The sequence below is a fragment of the Schistocerca serialis genome, chromosome 6 (genome assembly GCF_023864345.2).
Source record: "Schistocerca serialis cubense isolate TAMUIC-IGC-003099 chromosome 6, iqSchSeri2.2, whole genome shotgun sequence".
Classification (NCBI taxonomy): Eukaryota; Metazoa; Arthropoda; class Insecta; order Orthoptera; family Acrididae; genus Schistocerca; species Schistocerca serialis.
This window is the reverse complement of record NC_064643.1, coordinates 21,920,927-21,944,655: the sequence shown is the minus strand read 5'-3', so window position 1 is coordinate 21,944,655 and position 23,729 is coordinate 21,920,927.

The following is a 23,729-nucleotide window of genomic DNA, read 5'->3' as shown; positions in this document are numbered from 1 at the left end:
AAGTGAAGCGTCGGAATCCATTATTAGTGTCACATGAATGGTTCAAAACATAGACAGTAAGTAGAGTCAGTTTTCTTGTACTTAAGTCGGCATTGTGCCTTTTGTATACATTTCCTATGCAATTTCTGTGTTCCATCGTCAATAAGGTCCGAGGGATACAGTAAACCTGAAGTGAAAGTTCGGAATCTATAACTAGTGTGACATGATTGGTTCAAAACATAGACAGTAAGAAGAGTCAGTTTTCTTGTACTTAAGTCGGCATTGTGCCTTTTCTATTTAATGCCGATGCAATTTCTGTGTTTCATCGTCAATAAGAAGGTCTGAGGGATAGAGTAAACCTGGAGTAAAGCATCGGAATCTATAACTAGTGTCACATGAATGGTTTACATCATAGACAGTAAGAAGATTCAGTTTTCTTGTACTTAAGTCGGCATTGTGCCTCTTGTATTTAGTTCCGATGCAATTTCTGTGTTACATCGTCAATAAGAAGGTCAGAGGGATACAGTAAACCTGAAGTGAAGCATCGGAATCTATAACTAGTGTCACAGGAATGGTTCAAACCATAGACAGTAAGAAGAGTCTGTTTTCTTGTACTTAAGTCGGCATTGTGCGTTTTGTATTTAATTCCGATGCAATTTCTGTGTTTCATCGTCAATAAGAAGGTCAGAGGGATACAGTAAACCTGAAGTGAAGCATCGGAATCTATAACTAGTGTCACATGAATGGTTCAAAACATAGACAGTTAGAAGGGTCAGCTTTCTTGTACTTAAGTCGGCATTGTGATTTTTGTATTTAATTCCCATGCAATTTCTGTGTTTCATCGTCAATAAGAAGGTCAGAGAGATACAGTAAACCTGAAGTGAAGCATGGGAATCTATATTTAGTGTCACAGGAATGGTTCAAACCACAGACAGTAAGAAGAGTCTGTTTTCTTGTACTTAAGTCTGCATTGTGCCTTTTCTATTTAATTCCGTTGCAATTTCTGTGTTTCATCGTCAATAAGAAGGTCAGAGGGATACAGTAAACGTGAAGTGAGGCATCGGAATCTATAACTAGTGTCATAGGAATGGTTCAAAACATAGACAGTAAGAAGAGTCAGTTTTCTTGTACTTAAGTCGGCACTGTTCCTTTTCTATTTAATTCCGAAACAATTACTATGTTTCATCGTCAATAAGAAGGTCAGAGGGATACAGTAAACCTGAAGTGAAGCATCGGAATCTATAACTAGTGTCACAGGAATGGATCAAAACATAGACAGTAAGAAGAGTCAGTTTTCTTGTACTTAAGTCGGAATTGTGCCTTTTCTGTTTAATTCCGAATTAATTTCTGTGATTCATCGTCAACACGAAGGTCAGAGGGATACAGTAAACCTGGAGTAAAGCATCGGAATCTATAAATAGTGTCACATGAATGGTTTAAAACATAGACAGTAAGAAGACACAGTTTTCTTGTACTTAAGTCGGCATTGTGTCTTTTGTATTTAATTCCGATGCAATTTCTGTGTTTCATCGTCAATAAGAAGGTCGGAGGGATACAGTAAACCTGAAGTGAAGCATCGGAATCTATAACTAGTGTCACATTAACCTTTCAAAACATAGACAGTAAGAAGAGTCAGTTTTCTTGTACTTAAGTCGGCGTTGTGCCTTTTGTATGTAATTCCAATTCAATTTCTGTGTTTCATCGTCAATAAGAAGGTCAGAGGGATACAGTTAATCTGAAGTGAAGCATCGGAATCTATAGCTAGTGTCACAGGTATGGTTCAAAACAAAGACAGTAAGAAGAGTCAGTTTTCTTGTACTTAAGTCGGCATTGTGCCTTTTGTGTTTAATTCCGATGCAATTTCAGTGTTTCATCGTCAATAAGAAGGTCAGAGGGTACAGTGAACCTGAAGTGAAGCATCGGAATCTATAACTAGTGTCACAGGAATGGTTCAAAACATACACAGTAAGACGAGTCAGTTCCCTTGTACTTAAGTCGGCATTGTGCCTTTTCTATTTAATTCCGATGCAATTTCTGTGTTTCGTCGTCAATAAGAAGGTCCAAGGGATACCGTAATGCTGATGTGAAGCATAGGAATCAAAAACCGGTCTCACAGGAAAGGTTCAAAACATAGACAGTAAGAAGAGAAAGACTTCTTGTACCTGAGCCGGCATTGTGCCTTTTGTATTTAATTCCGATGCAATTTCTGTGTTTCATCGTCAATAAGACGATCAGAGGGATACAGTAAACCTGAAGTGAAGCATCGGAATCTATAATTTGTGTCCCATGAATGGTTCAAAACATAGAGAGTAAGAAGAGTCAGTTTTCTTGTACTTAAGTCGGCATTGTGCCGTTTGTATTTAATTTCAATGCAATTTCTGTGTTTCATCGTCAATAAGAAGGTCAGAGGGATACAGTAAACCTAAAGTGAAGCATCGGAATCTATAACTAGTGTCACAGGAATATTTCAAACCGTAGACAGTAAGAAGAGTCAGATATCTTGTACTTAAGTCGGCATTGTGCATTTGTATTTAATTCCGATGCAATTTCTGTGTTTCATCGTCAATAAGACGGTCCAAGGGATACAGTAAACCTGAAGTGAAGCATCAGAATCTATAACTAGTGTCACATGAATGGTTCAAAATATAGACAGTAAGAAGAGTCTGTTTTCTTGTACTTAAGTCGGCATTGTGCCTTTTGAATTTAATTCCGATGCAATTTCTGTGCATCATCGTCAATAAGATTGTCAGAGGGATACAGTAAACCTGAAGTGAAGCATCGGAATCTATAACTAGTGTCTCAGGAATGGTTCAAAACATAGACAGTAAGATGAGTCAGTGTTCTTGTACTTAAGTCGGCATTGTGCCTTTTGTATTTCATTCCGATTCAATATCTGTGTTTCATCTTCAATAAGAAGGTCAGAGGGATACAGTAAACCTGATGTGAAGCATCGGAATCTATAACTAGTGTCACAGGAATGGCTCAAAACATAGACAGTAAGAAGAGTCAGTTATCTTGTACTTAAGTCGGCATTGTGCTTTTTGTATTTCTTTCCGATTCGATTTCTGCGTTTCATCGTCATTAAGTAGGTCAGAGGGATACAGTAAACCTGAAGTGAATCATCGGAATCTATATCTAGTGTCACAGGAATGGATCGAACATAGACAGTAAGAAGAGTCAGTTTTCTTGTATTTAAGTCGGCATTGTGCCTTTTGTATTTAATTCCGATGCAAATTCTGTGTATCATCGTCAATAAGAAGGTCACAAAGATACAGTAAACCTGAAGTGAAGCATCGCAATCTATAACTAGTGTCACAGGAATGGTTCAAACATAGACAGTAAGAAGAGTCAGTTTTCTTGTACTTAAGTCGGCATTGTGCCTTTTGTATTTAATTCCGATGCAGTATCTGTGTATTATCTTCAATAAGAAGGTCAGAGGGATACAGTAATCCTGAAGTGAAGCATCGGAATCTATAACTAGTGTCACAGGAATGGTTCAAAACATAGACAGTATGAAGTGTCTGTTTTCTTGTATTTAAGTCGGCATTGTTCCTTTTCTATCTAATTCCGATGCAATTTCTATGTTTCACCGTCAATAAGAAGGTCAGAGGGATACAGTAAACCTGACGTGACGCATCGGAATCTATAACTATGGTCACATGAATGGTGCAAACATAGACAGTAAGAAGAGTCAGTTTTCTTGTACATATGTCGGCATTGTGCCTATTGTATTTAATTCCGATGCAATTTCTGTGTTTCATCGTCAATAAGAAGGTCAGAGTGATACAGTAACATGAAGTGAAGCATCGGAATCTATAACTAGTGTCACAGGAAAGGTTCAAAACATAGACAGTAAGAAGAGTCAGTTTTCTTGTACTTAAGTCGGCATTGTGCCTTTTGTATTTAATTCCGATGCAATTTCTGTGTTTCATCGTCAATAAGAAGGTCAGAGGGATACAGAAAACCTGAAGTGAAGCATCGGAATCTATAACTAGTGTCACAGTAATGGTTCAAAACATAGACAGTACGAAGAGTCATTTTTCTTGTACTTAAGTCGGCATTGTCCTTTTTGTATTTAATTCCGATGCGATTTCTGCGTTTGATCGTCAATAAGAAGATCTGATGGATACAGTATACCTGAAGTGAAGCATCGGAAGCTATAACTAGTGTCACATGAATAGTTCAAAACATAGACAGTAGGAAGAGATTTCTTGTACTTAGGTCGTCATTGTGCCTTTTATATTTAATTCCGATGCAATTTCTGTGTTTCATCGTCAATAAGAAGGTCAGAGGGATACAGTAACATGAAGTGAAGCATCGGAATCTATAACTAGTGTCACAGGAATGGTTCAAAACATAAACAGTAAGAAGAGTAAGTTTTTTTGTACTTAAGTCGCCATTGTGCCTTTTGTATTTAATTCCGATGCAATTTCTGTGTTTCATCGTCAATAAGAAGGTCAGAGGGATACAGTAAACCTGAAGTGAAGCATCGGAATCTATAACTAGTGTCACAGGAATGGTTCAAAACATAGACAGTAAGAAGAGTCAGTTTTCTTGTACTAAATTCGGCATTGTGCCTTTTGTATTTAATTCCGTTGCAATTTCTGTGTTTCATCGTCAATAAGTAGGTCAGAGGGATACAGTAAACCTGAAGTGAAGCATCGGAATCTATAACTAGTGTCACAGGAATGGTTCAAATCATAGACAGTAAGAAGAGTCAGTTTTCTTGTACCTAAGTCGGCATTGTTCCTTCTCTATTTCATCCCGATGCAATTTCTGTGTTTCATCGTCTATATGAAGGTCAGAGGGATACAGTAAACCTGAAGTGAAGCGTCGGAATCCATTATTAGTGTCTCATGAATGGTTCAAAACATAGACAGTAAGTAGAGTCAGTTTTCTTGTACTTAAGTCGGCATTGTGCCTTTTGTATACATTTCCTATGCAATTTCTGTGTTCCATCGTCAATAAGAATGTCAGAGGGATACACTAAACCTGAAGTGACGCATCGGAATCTATAACTAGTGTCACAGGAATGGTTCAAAACATAGACAGTAAGAAGAGTCAGTTTTCTTGTACTTAAGTCAGCATTGTGCCTTTTGTATTTAATTCCGAAGAAATTTCTGTGTTTCATCGTCAATTAGAATGTCAGAGGGATACAGTAAACCTGAAGTGAAGCATCGGAAACTATAACTAGTGTCGAAGGAGTGGTTCAAAACATAGACAGTAAGAAGAGTCAGTTTTCTTGTACTTAAGTCGGCATTGTGTCTTTTCTATTTAATTCCGATGTAATTTCTGTGTTTCATCGTCAATTAGAATGTCAGAGGGATACAGTAAACCTGAAGTGAAGCATCGGAAACTATAACTAGTGTCGAAGGAGTGGTTCAAAACATAGACAGTAAGAAGAGTCAGTTTTCTTGTACTTAAGTCGGCATTGTGCCTTTTGTATTTAATTCCGAAGAAATTTCTGTGTTTCATCAGCAATAAGAAGGTCAGAGGGATACAGTAAACCAGAAGTGAAGCATCGGAATCTATAACTAGTGTCACAGGAATGGTTCAAAACATAGACAGTAAGAAGAGTCAGTTTTCTTGTACTTAAGTCAGCATTGTGCCTTTTCTATTTAATTCCGATGCATTTCCTGTGTTTCATCGTCAATAAGAAGGTCAGAGGGATACAGTAAACCTGAAGTGAAGCATCGAAATCTAAAACTAGTGTCACAGGAATGGTTCAATCATAGACAGTAAGAAGAGTCAGTTTTCCTGTACTTAAGTCGGAATTGTGCATTTTGTATTTAATTCCGATGCAATTTCTGTGTTTCATCGTCAATAAGAAGGTCAGAGGGATACACTAAACCTGAAGTGACGCATCGGAATCTATAACTAGTGTCACATGAATGGTGCAAACATAGACAGTAAGATGAGCCAGTTTTCTTGTACATAAGTCGGCATTGTGCCTTTTGTATTTAATTCCGATGCAATTTCTGTGTTTCATCGTCAAAAAGAAGGTCTGATGGATACAGTAAACCTGAAGTGAAGCATCGGAAGCTATAACTAGTGTCACATGAATGGTTCAAAACGTAGACAGTAGGAAGAGTTTTCTTGTACTTAGGTCGTCATTGTGCCTTTTGTATTTAATTCCGATGCAATTTCTGTGTTTCATCGTCAATAAGAAGGTCAGAGGGATACAGTAACATGACGTGAAGCATCGGAATCTATAACTAGTGTCACAGGAATGGTTCAAAACATAGACAGTAAGAAGAGTCAGTTTTCTTGTACTTAAGTCGGCATTGTGCGTTTTGTACTAAATTCCGATGCAATTTCTGTGTTTCATCAACAATAAGATGGTCAGAGGGATACAGTAAACCTGAAGTGAAGCATCGGATTCTATAACTAGTGTCTCATGAATGGTTCAAACATAGACAATAAGAAGAGTCAGTTTTCTTGTACTTAAGTCGGCATTGTGCCTTTTGTATTTATTTCTGATGCAATTTCTGTGTTTCATCGTCAATAAGAAGGTCAGAGAGATACAGTAAACCTGAAGTGAATCATCGGAATCTGTAACTAGTGTCACAGGAATGGTTCAAAACATAGACAGTAAGAAGAGTCAGTTTTCTTGTACTTAATTCGGCATTGTGCCTTTTGTATTTAATTCCGTTGCAATTTCTGTGTTTCATCGTCAATAAAAAGGTCAGAGGGATACAGTAAACCTAAGGTGAAGCATCGGAATATATAACTAGTGTCAAAGGAATGGTTCAAAACATAGACAGTAACAAGAGTCAATTTTCCAGTACTTAAGTCGGATTTGTGACTTTTCTATTTAATTCCGATGTAATTACTGTGTTTCATCGTCAATTAGAAGGTCAGAGGGATACAGTAAACCTGAAGTGAAGCATCGGAATCTATAACTAGTGTCGAAGGAGTGGTTCAAAACATAGGCAGTAAGAAGAGTCAGTTTTCTTGTACTTAAGTCAGCATTGTGCCTTTTGTATTTAATTCCGAAGAAATTTCTGTGTTTCATCGTCAATAAGAAGGTCAGAGGGATACAGTAAACCAGAAGTGAAGCATCGGAATCTATAACTAGTGTCACAGGAATGGTTCAAAACATAGACAAGAAGAAGAGTCAGTTTTCTTGTACTTAAGTCGGCATTGTGCCTTTTGTATTAAATTCCGATGCATTTTCTGTGTTTCATCGTCAATAAGAAGGACAGAGGGATTCAGTAAACCTGAAGTGACGCATCGGAATCTATAACTAGTGTCACATGAATGGTGCAAACATAGACAGTAAGAAGAGTCAGTTTTCTTGTACATAAGTCGGCATTGTGCCTTTTGTATTTAATTTCGATGCAATTTCTGTGTTTCATCGTCAATAAGAAGGTCTGATGGATACAGTAAACCTGAAGTGAAGCATCGGAAGCTATAACTAGTGTCACATGAATGGTTCAAAACATCGACAGTAGGAAGAGTTCTCTTGTACTTAGGTCGTCATTGTGCCTTTTCTATTTAATTCCGATGTAATTACTGTGTTTCATCGTCAATTAGAAGGTCAGAGGGATACAGTAAACCTGAAGTGAAGCATCGGAATCTATAACTAGTGTCGAAGGAGTGGTTCAAAACATAGGCAGTAAGAAGAGTCAGTTTTCTTGTACTTAAGTCAGCATTGTGCCTTTTGTATTTAATTCCGAAGAAATTTCTGTGTTTCATCGTCAATAAGAAGGTCAGAGGGATACAGTAAACCAGAAGTGAAGCATCGGAATCTATAACTAGTGTCACAGGAATGGTTCAAAACATAGACAAGAAGAAGAGTCAGTTTTCTTGTACTTAAGTCGGCATTGTGCCTTTTGTATTAAATTCCGATGCATTTTCTGTGTTTCATCGTCAATAAGAAGGACAGAGGGATTCAGTAAACCTGAAGTGACGCATCGGAATCTATAACTAGTGTCACATGAATGGTGCAAACATAGACAGTAAGAAGAGTCAGTTTTCTTGTACATAAGTCGGCATTGTGCCTTTTGTATTTAATTTCGATGCAATTTCTGTGTTTCATCGTCAATAAGAAGGTCTGATGGATACAGTAAACCTGAAGTGAAGCATCGGAAGCTATAACTAGTGTCACATGAATGGTTCAAAACATCGACAGTAGGAAGAGTTCTCTTGTACTTAGGTCGTCATTGTGCCTTTTGTATTTAATTCCGATGCAATTTCTGTGTTTCATCGTCAATAAGAAGGTCAGAGGGATTCAGTAACATGAAGTGAAGCATCGGAATCTATAACTAGTGTCACAGGAATGGTTCAAAACATAGACAGTAAGAAGAGTCAGTTTTCTTGTACTTCAGTCGGCATTGTGCCTTTTGTATTTAATTCCGATGCAATTTCTTTGTTTCATCGTCAATAAGAAGGTCAGAGGGATACAGTAAACCTGAAGTGAAGCATCGGAATCTATAGCTAGTGTCACAGTAATGGTTAAAACATAGACAGTAAGAAGAGTCATTTTTCTTGTACTTAAGTCGGCATTGTGCTTTTTGTATTTAATTCCGATGCGATTTCTGCGTTTGATCGTCAATAAGAAGGTCAGAGGGATATAGTAAACCTGAAGTGAAGCTCTCGCGGTTCTAGGCGCGCAGCCCGGAACCGTGCGACCGCTACGGTCGCAGGTTCGAATCCTGCCTCGGGCATGGATGTGTGTGATGTCCTTAGGTTAGTTAGGTTTAAGTAGTTCTAAGTTCTAGGGGACTGTTGACCACAGCAGTTGAGTCCCATAGTTCTCAGAGCCATTTGAACCTGAAGTGAAGCATCGGAATCTATATCTAGTGTCACGGGAATGTTTCAAAACATAGACAGTAAGAAGAGTCAGTTTTCTTGTACGTAAGTCGGCATTGTGCCTTTTGTAATTGATTCCGATGCAAAATCTGTGTTTCATCTTCAATAAGAAGGTCAGAAGGATACAGTAACATGAAGTGCAGCATCGGAATCTATAACTAGTGTCACAGGACTGGTTCAAAACATAGACAGTAAAAAGAGTCAGTTTTCTTGTACTTAAGTCGGCATTGTGCCTTTTGTATTTAATTCCGATGCAATTTCTGTGTTTCATCGTCAATAAGAAGGTCAGAGGGATACAGTAAACCTGAGGTGAAGCATCGGAATCTATAACTAGGGTCACAGGAATGGTTCAAAACATAGACACTAAGAAGAGTCAGTTTTCTTGTACTGCAGTCGGCATTGTGCCTTTTCTATTTAATTCCGATGTGATTTCTGTGTTTCACCTTCAATTAGAAGGTCAGAGGGATACAGTAAACCTGAATTGAAGCATCGGAATCTATAACTAGTGTCGAAGGAATGGTTCAAAACATAGACAGTAGGAAGAGTCAGTTGTCACGTACTTAAGTCGGCATTGTGCCTTTTGTATTTAATTCCGATGAAATTTCTGTGTTTCATCGTCAATAAGAAGGTCAGAGGGATACAGTAATCCTGACGTGAAGCAACGGAATCTATAACTAGTGTCACTGGAATGGTTCAAAGCATTGACAGTAAGATGAGTCAGTTTTCTTGTACCTAAGTCGGCATTGTTCCTTTTCTATTGCATGCCGATGCAATTTCTATCTTTCATCGTCAATAAGAAGGGCAGAGGGATACAGCATAACCTCAAGTGAAGCATCGGAATCTATAAGTGGTGTCACAGGAATGGTTCAAAACATAGACAGTAAGAAGAGTCAGTTTTCTTGTACTGAAGTCAGCATTGTGCCTTTTCTATTTAATTCCGATGTAATTTCTGTGTTTCATCTTCAATTAGAAGGTCGGAGGGATACAGTAAACCTGAAGTGAAGCATCGGAATCTATAACTAGTGTCGAAGGAATGGTTCAAAACATACACAGTAAGAAGAGTCAGTTGTCTTGTACTTATGTCGGCATTGTGCCTTTTGTATTTAATTGCGATGAAATTTCTGTGTTTCATCGTCAATAAGAAGGTCAGAGGAACACAGTAATCCTGACGTGAAGCAACGGAATCTATAACTAGTGTAACAGGAATGGTTCAAAACATAGACAGTAAGAAGAGTAATTTTCTTGTACTTAAGTCGGCATTGTGCTTTTTGTATTTAATTCCGAAGCGATTTCTGCGATTCATCGTCAATAAGAAGGTCAGAGGGATATAGTATACCTGAAGTGAAGCTCTCGTGGTTCTAGGCGCGCAGTCCGGAACCGTGCGACCGCTACGGTCGCTGGTTCGAATCCTGCCTCGGGCATGGATGTGTGTGATGTCCTCAGGTAAGTTAGGTTTAAGTAGTTCTAAGTTCTAGGGGACTGATGACCACAGCAGTTGAGTCCCATAGTTCTCAGCGCCATTTGAACCTGAAGTGAAGCATCGGAATCTATAAGTAGTGTCACAGGAATGGTTCAAACCATAGACAGTAAGAAGAGTCAGTTTTCTTGTTCTTAAGTCGGCATTGTGCCTTTTGTAATTAATTCCGAAGCAATTTCTGTGTTTCATCGTCAATAAGAAGGTCAGAGGGATACAGTAAACCTGAAGTAAAGCATCGGAATCTATAACTAGTGTCACATGAATTGTTCAAAACGTAGTCAGTAAGAAGAAACAGTTTTCTTGTACTAAAGTCGGCATTGTGCCTTTTGTAATTAATTCCGATACAATTTCTGTGTTTCATCGTCAATAAGGAGGTCAGAGGGATACAGTAAACCTGAAGTGAAGCACCGGAATCTATAGCTAGTGTCACAGAAATGGTTCAAAACATAGACAGCAAGAAGAGTCAGTTTTCTTGTACTTAAGTCGGCATTGTGCCTGTTGTATTTAATTCCGATGCAATTTCTGTGTTTCATCGTCAATACGAAGGTCAGAGGGAGACAGTAAACCTGAAGTGAAGCATCGGAATCTATAACTAGTGTCACATGAATGGTTCAAACATAGACAGTAAGAAGAGTCAGTTATCTTGTACTTAAGTCGGCATTGTGCCTTTTGTATTTAATTCCGATGCAGTTTCTGTGTTTCATCGTCAATAAGAAGGTCAGAGGGATACAGTAAAACTGAAGTGAAGCATCGGAATCTATAACTAGTGTCACAGGAATGGTTCAAACATAGACAGTAAGAAGAGTCAGTTTTCTTGTACTAAATTCGGCATTGAGCCTTTTGTATTTAATTCCGTTGCAATTTCTGTGTTTCATCGTCAATAAGTAGGTCCGAGGGATACAGTAAACCTGAAGTGAAGCATCGGAATTTATAACTAGTGTCACAGGAATGGTTCAAATCATAGACAGTAAGGAGAGTCAGTTTTCTTGTACCTAAGTCGGCATTGTTCCTTCTCTATTTCATCCCGATGCAATTTCTGTGTTTCATCGTCTATATGAAGGTCAGAGGGATACAGTAAACCTGAAGTGAAGCGTCGGAATCCATTATTAGTTTCACATGAATGGTTCAAAACATAGACAGTAAGTAGAGTCAGTTTTCTTGTACTTAAGTCGGCATTGTGCCTTTTGTATACATTTCCTATGCAATTTCTGTGTTCCATCGTCAATAAGAAGGTCCGAGGAATACAGTAAACCTGAAGGGAAAGTTCGGAATCTATAACTAGTGTGACAGGAATGGTTCAAAACATAGACAGTAAGAAGAGTCAGTTTTCTTGTACTTAAGTCGGCATTGTGCCTTTTCTATTTAATTCCGATGCATTTCCTGTGTTTCATCGTCAATAAGAAGGTCAGAGGGATACAGTACACCTGAAGTGAAGCATCGGAACCTAAAACTAGTGTCACATGAATGGTTCAAAACATAGAAAGTAAGAAGAGTCAGTTTTCTTGTACTTAAGTCGGCATTGGTCCTTTTGTATTTAATTCCGATGCAATTTCTGTGTTTCATCGCAAATAAGAAGATCAGAGGAATACAGTTAACCAGAAGTGAAGCATCGTAATCTAAAACTAGTGTCACAGGAATGGTTCAATCATAGACAGTAAGAAGAGTCAGTTTACCTGTACTTAAGTCGGAATTGTGCATTTTGTATTTAATTCCGATGCAATTTCTGTGTTTCATCGTCAATAAGAAAGTCGGAGGGATACAGTAAACCTGAAGTGACGCATCGGAATCTATAACTAGTGTCACGTGAATGGTGCAAACATAGACAGTAAGAAGAGTCAGTTTTCTAGTACTTAAATCGGCATTGTGCCTTTTGTATTTAATTCCGATGCAATATCTGTGTTTCATCGTCAATAAGAAGGTCAGAGGGATACAGTAACATGACGTGAAGCATCGGAATCTATAACTAGTGTCACAGGAATGGTTCAAAACATAGAAAGTAGGAAGAGTCAGTTTTCTTGTACTTAAGTCGGCATTGTGCCTTTTGTACTAAATTCCGATGCAATTTCTGTGTTTCATCAACAATAAGATGGTCAGAGGTATACGGTAAACCTGAAGTGAAGCATCGGATTCTATAACTAGTGTCTCATGAATGGTTCAAACATAGACAATAAGAAGAGTCAGTTTTCTTGTACTTAAGTCGGCATTGTGCCTTTTGTATTTATTTCCGATGCCATTTCTGTGTTTCATCGTCAATTAGAAGGTCAGAGAGATACAGTAAACCTGAAGTGAATCATCGGAATCTGTAACTAGTGTCACAGGAATGGTTCAAAACATAGACAGTAAGAAGAGTCAGTGTTCTTGTACTTAATTCGGCATTGTGCCTTTTGTATTTAATTCCGTTGCAATTTCTGTGTTTCATCGTCAATAAAAGGGTCAGAGGGATACAGTAAACCTGAGGTGAAGCATCGGAATCTATAACTAGTGTCACAGGAATGGTTCAAAACATAGACAGTAACAAGAGTCAGTTTTCCAGTACTTAAGTCGGCTTTGTGAATTTTCTATTTAATTCCGATGTAATTTCTGTGTTTCATCGTCAATTAGAAGGTCAGAGGGATACAGTAAACCTGAAGTGAAGCATCAAAATCTATAACTAGTGTCGAAGGAGTGGTTCAAAACATAGACAGTAAGAAGAGTCAGTTTTCTTGTACTTAAGTCAGCATTGTGCCTTTTGTATTTAATTCCGAAGAAATTTCTGTGTTTCATCGTCAATAAGAAGGTCAGAGGGATACAGTAAACCAGAAGTGAAGCATCGGAATGTATAACTAGTGTCACAGGAATGGTTCAAAACATAGACAAAAAGAAGAGTCTGTTTTCTTGTACTTATGTCGGCATTGTGCCTTTTGTATTTAATTCCGATGCACTTTCTGTGTTTCATCGTCAATAAGAAGGTCAGAGGGATACAGTAAACCTGAAGTGAAGCATCGGAATCTATAACTAGTGTCACAGGAATGGTTCAATCATAGACAGTAAGAAGAGTCAGTTTTCCTGTACTTAAGTCGGAATTGTGCCTTTTGTATTTAATTCCGATGCAATTTCTGTGTTTCATCGTCAATACGAAGGTCAGAGGGATACAGTAAACTTGAAGTGACGCATCGGAATCTATAACTAGTGTCACATGAATGGTGCAAACATAGACAGTAAGAAGAGTCAGTTTTCTTGTACATCAGTCGGCATTGTGCCTTTTGTACTTAATTCCGATGCAATTTCTGTGTTTCATCGTCAATAAGAATGTCTGATGGATACAGTAAACCTGAAGTGAAGCATCGGAAGCTACAGGTAGTGTCACATGAATGGTTCAAAACATAGACAGTAGGAATAGTTTTCTTGTACTTAGGTCGTCATTGTGCCTTTTGTATTTAATTCCGATGCAATTTCTGTGTTTCATCGTCAATAAGAAGGTCAGAGGGATTCAGTAACATGAAGTGAAGCATCGGAATCTATAACTAGTGTCACAGGAACGGTTCAAAACATAGACAGTAATAAGAGTCAGTTTTCTTGTAATTCAGTCGGCATTGTGCCTTTTGTATTTAATTCCGATGCAATTTCTGTGTTTCATTAACAATAAGATGGTCAGAGGGATACAGTAAACCTGAAGTGAAGCATCGGATTCTATAACTAGTGACACATGAATGGTTCAAACATAGACAGTAAGAAGAGTCAGTTTTCTTGTACTTAAGTCGGCATTGTGCCTTTTGTATTTAATTCCGATGCAATTTCTGTGTTTCATCGTCAATAAGAAGGTCAGAGGTATACAGTAAACCTGAAGTGAAGCATCGGAATCTATAGCTAGTGTCACCGTAATGGTTCAAAACATAGACAGTAAGAAGAGTCATTTTTCTTGTACTTAAGTAGGCATTGTGCTTTTTGTATTTAATTCCGATGCGATTTCTGCGTTTGATCGTCAATAAGAAGGTCAGAGGGATATAGTAAACCTGAAGTAAATCTCTCGCGGTTCTAGGCGCGCAGCCCGGAACCGTGCGACCGCTACGGTCGCAGGTTCGAATCCTGCCTCGGGCATGGATGTGTGTGATGTCCTTAGGTTAGTTAGGTTTAAGTAGTTCTACGTTCTAGGGGACTGATGACCACAGCAGTTGAGTCCCAAGGTTCTCAGAGCCATTTGAACCTGAAGTGAAGCATCGGAATCTATATCTAGTGTTACAGGAATGTTTCAAAACATAGACAGTAAGAAGAGTCAGTTTTCTTGTACGTAAGTCGGCATTGTGCCTTTTGTAATTGATTCCGATGCAATATCTGTGTTTCATCTTCAATAAGAAGGTCAGAGGGATACAGTAACAGGAAGTGAAGCATCGGAATCTATAACTAGTGTCACAGGAATGGTTCAAAACATAGACAGTAAGAAGAGTCAGTTTTCTTGTACTTAAGTCGGCATTGTGCCTTTTGTATTTAATTCCGATGCAATTTCTGTGTTTCATCAACAATAAGATGGTCAGAGGGATACAGTAAACCTGAAGTGAAGCATCGGATTCTATAACTAGTGTCACATGAATGGCTCAAAACATAGACAGTTAGAAGAGTCAGTTTTCCTGTACTTAAGTCGGCATTGTGCCTTTTGTGTTTAATTCCGAAGCAATTTCTGTGTTTCATCGTCAATAAGAAGGTCAGAGGGATACAGTAAACCTGAGGTGAAGCATCGGAATCTATAACTAGGGTCACAGGAATGGTTCAAAACATAGACAGTAAGAAGAGTCAGTTTTCTTGTACTGAAGTCGGCATTGTGCCTTTTCTATGTAATTCCGATGTAATTTCTGTGTTTCACCTTCAATTAGAAGGTCAGAGGGATACAGTAAACCTGAAGTGAAGCATCGGAATCTATAACTAGTGTCGAAGGAATGGTTCAAAACATAGACAGTAGGAAGAGTCAGTTGTCACGAACTTAAGTCGGCATTGTGCCTTTTGTATTTAATTCCGATGAAATTTCTGTGTTTCATCGTCAATAAGAAGGTCAGAGGGATACAGTAATCCTGACGTGAAGCAACGGAATCTATAACTAGTGTCACAGGAATGGTTCAAAGCATTGACAGTAAGATGAGTCAGTTTTCTTGTACCTAAGTCGGCATCGTTCCTTTTCTATTTCATTCCGATGCAATTTCTATGTTTCATCGTCAATAAGAAGGGCAGAGGGATACAGTATACTTCAAGTGAAGCATCGGAATCTATAAGTGGTGTCACAGGAATGGTTCAAAACATAGACACTAAGAAGAGTCAGTTTTCTTGTACTTAAGTCGGCATTGTGCCTTTTGTATTTAATTCCGATTAAATTTCTGTAATTCATCGTTAATATGAAGGTCAGAGGGATACAGTAAGCCTGATGAAAAGCATCGGAATCTATAACTAGGGTCACAGGAATGGTTCAAAACATAGACAGTAAGAAGAGTCAGTTTTCTTGTACTGAAGTCGGCATTGTGCCTTTTCTATTTATTTCCGATGTAATTTCTGTGTTTCATCTTCAATTAGAAGGTCGGAGGGATACAGTAAACCTGAAGTGAAGCATCGGAATCTATAACTAGTGTCGAAAAAATGGTTCAAAACATAGACAGTAAGAAGAGTCAGTTGTCTTGTACTTATGTCGGCATTGTGCCTTTTGTATTTAATTGCGATGAAATTTCTGGGTTTCATCGTCAATAAGAAGGTCAGAGGGATACAGTAATCCTGACGTGAAGCAACGGAATCTATAACTAGTGTCACAGGAATGGTTCAAAACATAGACAGTAAGAAGAGTCAGTTTTCTTGTACTTAAGTCGGCATTGTGCCTTTTGTATTTAATTCCGAAGCTATTTCTGTGTTTCATCGTCAATAAGAAGGTGAGAGGGATACAGTAAACCTGAGGTGAATCATCGGTATCTATAACTAGGGTCACAGAAATGGTTCAAAGCATAGACAGTAAGAAGAGTCAGTTTTCTTGTACTGAAGTCGGCATTGTGCCCTTTCTATTTAATTCCGATGTAATTTCTGTGTTTCATCGTCAATTAGAAGGTCAAGGGATACTGTAAACCTGAAGTGAAGCATCGGAATCTGTAACTAGTGTCGAAGGAATGGTTCAAAACATAGACAGTAAGAAGAGTCAGTTTTCTTGTACTTAAGTCGGCATTGTGCCTTTTGTATTTAATTCCGATGAAATTTCTGTGTTTCATCGTCAATAAGAAGGTCAGTGGGATACAGTAAACCTGAAGTGAAGCAACGGATTCTATAACTAGCGTCACAGGAATGGTTCAAAGCATTGACAGTAAGAAGAGTCAGTTTAATTGTACCTAAGTCGGCATTGTTCCGTTTCTATTTCATTCCGATGCAATTTCTATGTTTCATCGTCAAAAAGAAGGTCAGAGGGATACGGTATACCTCAAGTGAAGCATCGGAATCTATAAGTAGTGTCACAGGAATGGTTCAAACATAGACAGTAAGAAGAGTCAGTTTTCGTGTACTTTAGTCGGCATTGTGCCTTTTGTAATTAATTCCGAAGCAATTTCTGTGTTTCATCGTCAATAAGAAGGTCAGAGGGATACAGTAAACCTGAAGTAAAGCATCGGAATCTATAACTAGTGTCACATGAATGGTTCAAAACGTAGTCAGTAAGAAAAGTCAGTTTTCTTGTACTAAAGTCGGCATTGTGCCTTTTGTAATTAATTCCGATACAATTTCTGTGTTTCATCGTCAATAAGGAGGTCAGAGGGATACAGTAAACCTGAAGTGAAGCACCGGAATCTATAACTAGTGTCACAGGAATGGTTCAAAACATAGACAGCAACAAGAGTCAGTTTTCTTGTACTTAAGTCGGCATTGTGCCTTTTGTATTTAATTCCGATGCAATTTATGTGTTTCATCGTCAATAAGAAGGTCAGAGGGATACAGTAAACCTGAAGTGAAGCATCGGAATCTATAACTAGTGTCACATGAGTGGTTCAAACATAGACAGTAAGAAGAGTCAGTTATCTTGTACTTAAGTCGGCATTGTGCCTTTTGTATTTAATTCCGATGCAATTTCTGTGTTGCATCGTCAATAAGAAGGTCAGAGGGATACAGTAATGCTGAAGTGAAGCAACGTAATTTATAAGTAGTGTCGCAGGTATGGTTCAAAACAAAGACAGTAAGAAGAGTCAGTTATCTTGTACTTAAGTCGGCATTGTGCCTTTTGTATTTAATTCCGATGCAATTTCTGTGTTTCATCGCAAATAAGAAGATCAGAGGAATACAGTTAACCAGAAGTGAAGCATCGTAATCTATAACTAGTGTCACAGGAATGGTTCAAAACATAGACAGTAAGAAGAGTCAGTTTTCTTGTACTTAAGTCGTCATTGTGCCTTTTGTTTTTATTTCCGATGCAATTTCTGTGTTTCATCGTCAATAAGAAGGTCCGAGGGATACAGTAAACCTGAAGTGAATCATCGGAATCTATAACTAGTGTCACAGGAATGGGTCAAAACATAGACAGTAAGAAGAGTCAGTTTTCTTGTACTTAAGTGGGCATTTTGCCTTTTGTATTTAATTCCGTTGTAATTTCTGTGTTTTATCGTCAATAAGAAGGTCAGAGGGATACAGTAAACCTGAGGTGACGCATCGGAGTCTATAACTAGTGTCACAGGAATGGTTCAAAACATAGACAGTAAGAAGAGTCTGTTTTCTTGTACTTAAGTCGGCATTGTGCCTATTCTATATAATTCCGATGTAATTTCTGTGTTTCATCGTCAATTAGAAGGTCAGAGGGATACAGTAAACCTGAGGTGTAGCATCGGAATCCATAACTAGTGTCGAAGGAATGGTTCAAAACATAGACACTAAGAAGAGTCAGTTTTCTTGTACTTAAGTCGGAATTGTGCCTTTTGTATTTAATTCCGATGAAATTTCTGTGTTTCATCGTCAATAAGAAGGTCAGAGGGATACAGTAAACCAGAAGTGAAGCATCGGAATCTATAACTAGTGTCACAGGAATGGTTCAAAGCATTGACAGTAAGAAGAGTCAGTTTTCTTGCACTTAAGTCGGCATTGTGACTTTTCTATTTAATTCCGATGCAATTTCTGTGTTTCATCGTCAATAAGAAGGTCCGAGGGATACAGTAAACCTGAGGTGAATCTTCGGAATCTATAACTAGTGTCACAGGAATGGGTCAAATCATAGACAGTAAGAAGAGTCAGTTTTCTTGTACTTAAGTCGGCATTGTGCCTTTTGTATTTTAATCCGGTGCAATTTCTGTGTTTCATCGTCAATAAGAAGGTAAGAGGGATACAGTAAAGCTGAAGTGAAGCATCGGAATTTATAGCTAGTGCCACAGGAATGGTTCAAAACTTAGACAATAAGAAGAGTCAATTTTCTTGTACTTAAGTCGGCATTGTGCCTTTTGTATTTAATTCCGATGCAGTTTCTGTGTTTCAACGTCAATAAGAAGGTCAGAGGGATACAGTAAACCTGAAGTGAAGCATCGGAATCCAAAACTAGTGTCACAGGAGTGGTTCAAATCATAGACAGTAAGAAGTGTCAGTTTTCTTGTACTTAAGTCGGCGTTGGGCCTTTTGTATTTAATTCCGATGCAATTTCTGTGTTTCATCGTCAATAAGAAGGTCAGAGGGATACAGTAAAGCTGAAGTGAAGCATCGGAATCTGTAACTAGTAACACAGGAATGGTTCAAACCTTAGACAATAAGAAGAGTCAGTTTTTTTGTACTTATGTCGGCATTGTGTTTTTTGTATTTAATTCCGATGCAGTTTCTGTGTTTCATCGTCAATAAGAAGGTCAGAGGGATACAGTAAACCTGAGTCAAGAGTCGGAATCTATAACTAGTGTCACAGGAATGGTTCAAAACATAGACAGTAAGAAGAGTCAGTTTTCGTGTACTTAAGTCGGCATTGTGCCTTTTGTATTTAATTCCGTTGCAATTGCTGTGTTTCATCGTCAATACGAAGGTCAGAGGGATACAGTAAGCCTGAGGTGACGCATCGGAATCTATAACCAGTGTCACAGGAATGGTTCAAAACATAGACAGTAAGAAGAGTTAGTTTTCTTGTACTTAAGTCGTCATTGTGCCTTTTGTTTCTATTTCCGATGCAATTTCTGTGTTTCATCGTCAATTAGAAGGTCAGAGGGATACAGTAAACCTGAGGGGAAGCATCGGAATCCATAACTAGTGTCGAAGGAATGGTTCAAAACATAGACAGTAAGAAGAGTCAGTTTTCTTGTACTTAAGTCGGAATTGTGCCTTTTGTATTTAATTCCGATGAAATTTCTGTGTTTCATCGTCAATAAGAAGGTCAGAGGGATACAGTAAACCAGAAGTGAAGCATCGGAGTCTATAACTAGTGTCACAGGAATGGTTCAAAGCATTGACAGTAAGAAGAGTCAGTTTTCTAGTACTTAAGTCGGCATTGTGACTTTTCTATTTAATTCCGATGCAATTTCTGTGTTTCATCGTCAATAAGAAGGTCCGAGGGATACAGTAAACCTGAGGTGAATCATCGGAATCTATAACTAGTGTCACAGGAATGGGTCAAATCATAGACAGTAAGAAGAGTCAGTTTTCTTGTACTTAAGTCGGCATTGTGCCTTTTGTATTTAATTCCGATGCAATTTCTGTGTTTCATCGTCAATAAGAAGGTAAGAGGGATACAGTAAAGCTGAAGTGAAGCATCGGAATCTATAGCTAGTGTCACAGGAATGGTTCAAAACTTAGACAATAAGAAGAGTCAGTTTTCTTGTACTTAAGTCGGCATTGTGCCTTTTGTATTTAATTCCGATGCATTTTCTGTGTTTCAACGTCAATAAGAAGGTCAGAGGGATACAGTAAACCTGAAGTGAAGCATCGGAATCTAAAACTAGTGTCACAGGAGTGGTTCAAATCATAGACAGTAAGAAGTGTCAGTTTTCTTGTACATAAGTCGGCGTTGGGCCTTTTGTATTTAATTCCGATGCAATTTCTGTGTTTCATCGTCAATAAGAAGGTCAGAGGGATACAGTAAAGCTGAAGTGAAGCATCGGAATCTGTAACTAGTAACACAGGAATGGTTCAAAACTTAGACAATAAGAAGAGTTAGTTTTTTTGTACTTATGTCGGCATTGTGCCTTTTGTATTTAATTCCGATGCAGTTTCTGTGTTTCATCGTCAATAAGAATGTCAGAGGCATTCAGTAAACCTGAGTCAAGAATCGGAAACTATAACTAGTGTCGCAGGAATGGTTCAAAACATAGACAGTAAGAAGAGTCAGTTTTCGTGTACTTAAGTCGGCATTGTGCCTTTTGTATTTAATTCCGTTGCAATTTCTGTGTTTCATCGTCAATACGAAGGTCAGAGGGATACAGTAAACCTGAGGTGACGCATCGGAATCTATAACCAGTGTCGCAGGAATGGTTCAAAACATAGACAGTAAGAAGAGTCAATTTTCTTGTACTTAAGTCGGCATTGTGCCTTTTCTATATAATTCCGATGTAATTTCTGTGTTTCATCGTCAATTAGAAGGTCAGAGGGATACAGTTAACCTGAGGTGAAGCATCGGAATCTATAACTAGTGTCGAAGGAATGGTTCAAAACATAGACAGTAAGAAGAGTCAGTTTTCTTGTACTTAAGTCGGCATTGTGCCCTTTGTAATTAATTCCTATGCAATTTCTGTAATTCATTGTCAATAAGGAGGTCAGAGGGATACAGTAAACCTGAAGTGAAGCACCGGAATCTATAACTAGTGTCACAGGAATGGTTCAAACATAGACAGCAAGAAGAGTCAGTTTTCTTGCACTTAAGTCGGCATTGTGCCTTTTGTATTTAATTCCGATGCAATTTCTGTGTTTCATCGTCAATAAGAAGGTCAGAGGGATACAATAAACCTGAAGTGAAGCATCGGAATCTATAACTAGTGTCACATGACTGGTTCAAACATAGACAGTATGAAGAGTCAGGTATCTTGTACTTAAGTCGGCATTGTGCCTTTTGTATTTATTTCCGATGCAATTTCTGTGTTTCATCGTCAATAAGAAGGTCAGAGGGATACAGTAAAGCTGAAGTGAAGCATCGGAATCTGTAACTAGTAACACAGGAATGGTTCAAAACTTAGACAATAAGAAGAGTTAGTTTTTTTGTACTTATGTCGGCATTGTGCCTTTTGTATTTAATTCCGATGCAGTTTCTGTGTTTCATCGTCAATAAGAATGTTAGAGGCATACAGTAAACCTGAGTCAAGAATCGGAATCTATAACTAGTGTCACAGGAATGGTTCAAAACATAGACAGTAAGAAGAGTCAGTTTTCGTGTACTGAAGTCGGCATTGTGCCTTTTGTATTTAATTCCGTTGCAATTTCTGTGTTTCATCGTCAATACGAAGGTCAGAGGGATACAGTAAACCTGAGGTGACGCATCGGAATCTATAACCAGTGTCACAGGAATGGTTCAAAACATAGACAGTAAGAAGAGTCAATTTTCTTGTACTTAAGTCGGCATTGTGCCTTTTCTATATAATTCCGATGTAATTTCTGTGTTTCATTGTCAATTACAAGGTCAGAGGGATATAGTTAACCTGAGGTGAAGCATCGGAATCTATAACTAGTGTCGAAGGAATGGTTCAAAACATAGACAGTAAGAAGAGTCAGTTTTCTTGTACTTAAGTCGGCATTGTGCCTTTTGTAATTAATTCCTATGCAATTTCTGTAATTCATCGTCAATAAGGAGGTCAGAGGGATACAGTAAACATGAAGTGAAGCACCGGAATCTATAACTAGTGCCACAGGAATGGTTCAAACATAGACAGCAAGAAGAGTCAGTTTTCTTGCACTTAAGTCGGCATTGTGCCTTTTGTATTTAATTCCGATGCAATTTCTGTCTTTCATCGTCAATAAGAAGGTCAGAGGGATACAATAAACCTGAAGTAAAGCATCGGAATCTATAACTAGTGTCACATGACTGGTTCAAACATAGACAGTATGAAGAGTCAGTTATCTTGTACTTAAGTCGGCATTGTGCCTTTTGTATTTATTTCCGATGCAATTTCTGTGTTTCATCGTCATTAAGAAGGTCAGAGGGATACAGTAATGCTGAAGTGAAGCATCGTAATTTATAACTAGGGTCACAGGAATGGTTCAAAACATAGACAGTAAGAAGAGTCAGTTTTCTTGTACTGAAGTCGGCATTGTGCCTTTTCTATTTAATTCCGATGTAATTTCTGTGTTTCACCTTCAATTAGAAGGTCAGAGGGATACAGTAAACCTGAAGTGAAGCATCGGAATCTATAACTAGTGTCGAAGGAATGGTTCAAAGCATAGACAGTAGGAAGAGTCAGTTGTCACGAACTTAAGTCGGCATTGTGCCTTTTGTATTTAATTCCGATGAAATTTCTGTGTTTCATCGTCAATAAGAAGGTCAGAGGGATACAGTAATCCTGACGTGAAGCAACGGAATCTATAACTAGTGTCACAGGAATGGTTCAAAGCATTGACAGTAAGATGAGTCAGTTCTCTTGTACCTAAGTCGGCATCGTTCCTTTTCTATTTCATTCCGATGCAATTTCTATGTTTCATCGTCAATAAGAAGGGCAGAGGGATACAGTATACTTCAAGTGAAGCATCGGAATCTATAAGTGGTGTCACAGGAATGGTTCAAAACATAGACACTAAGAAGAGTCAGTTTTCTTGTACTTAAGTCGGCATTGTGCCTTTTGTATTTAATTCCGATTAAATTTCTGTAATTCATCGTTAATATGAAGGTCAGAGGGATACAGTAAGCCTGATGTAAAGCATCGGAATCTATAACTAGGGTCACAGGAATGGTTCAAAACATAGACAGTAAGAAGAGTCAGTTTTCTTGTACTGAAGTCGGCATTGTGCCTTTTCTATTTATTTCCGATGTAATTTCTGTGTTTCATCTTCAATTAGAAGGTCGGAGGGATACAGTAAACCTGAAGTGAAGCATCGGAATCTATAACTAGTGTCGAAAAAATGGTTCAAAACATAGACAGTAAGAAGAGTCAGTTGTCTTGTACTTATGTCGGCATTGTGCCTTTTGTATTTAATTGCGATGAAATTTCTGGGTTTCATCGTCAATAAGAAGGTCAGAGGGATACAGTAATCCTGACGTGAAGCAACGGAATCTATAACTAGTGTCACAGGAATGGTTCAAAACATAGACAGTAAGAAGAGTCAGTTTTCTTGTACTTAAGTCGGCATTGTGCCTTTTGTATTTAATTCCGAAGCTATTTCTGTGTTTCATCGTCAATAAGAAGGTGAGAGGGATACAGTAAACCTGAGGTGAATCATCGGTATCTATAACTAGGGTCACAGAAATGGTTCAAAGCATAGACAGTAAGAAGAGTCAGTTTTCTTGTACTGAAGTCGGCATTGTGCCCTTTCTATTTAATTCCGATGTAATTTCTGTGTTTCATCGTCAATTAGAAGGTCAAGGGATACTGTAAAC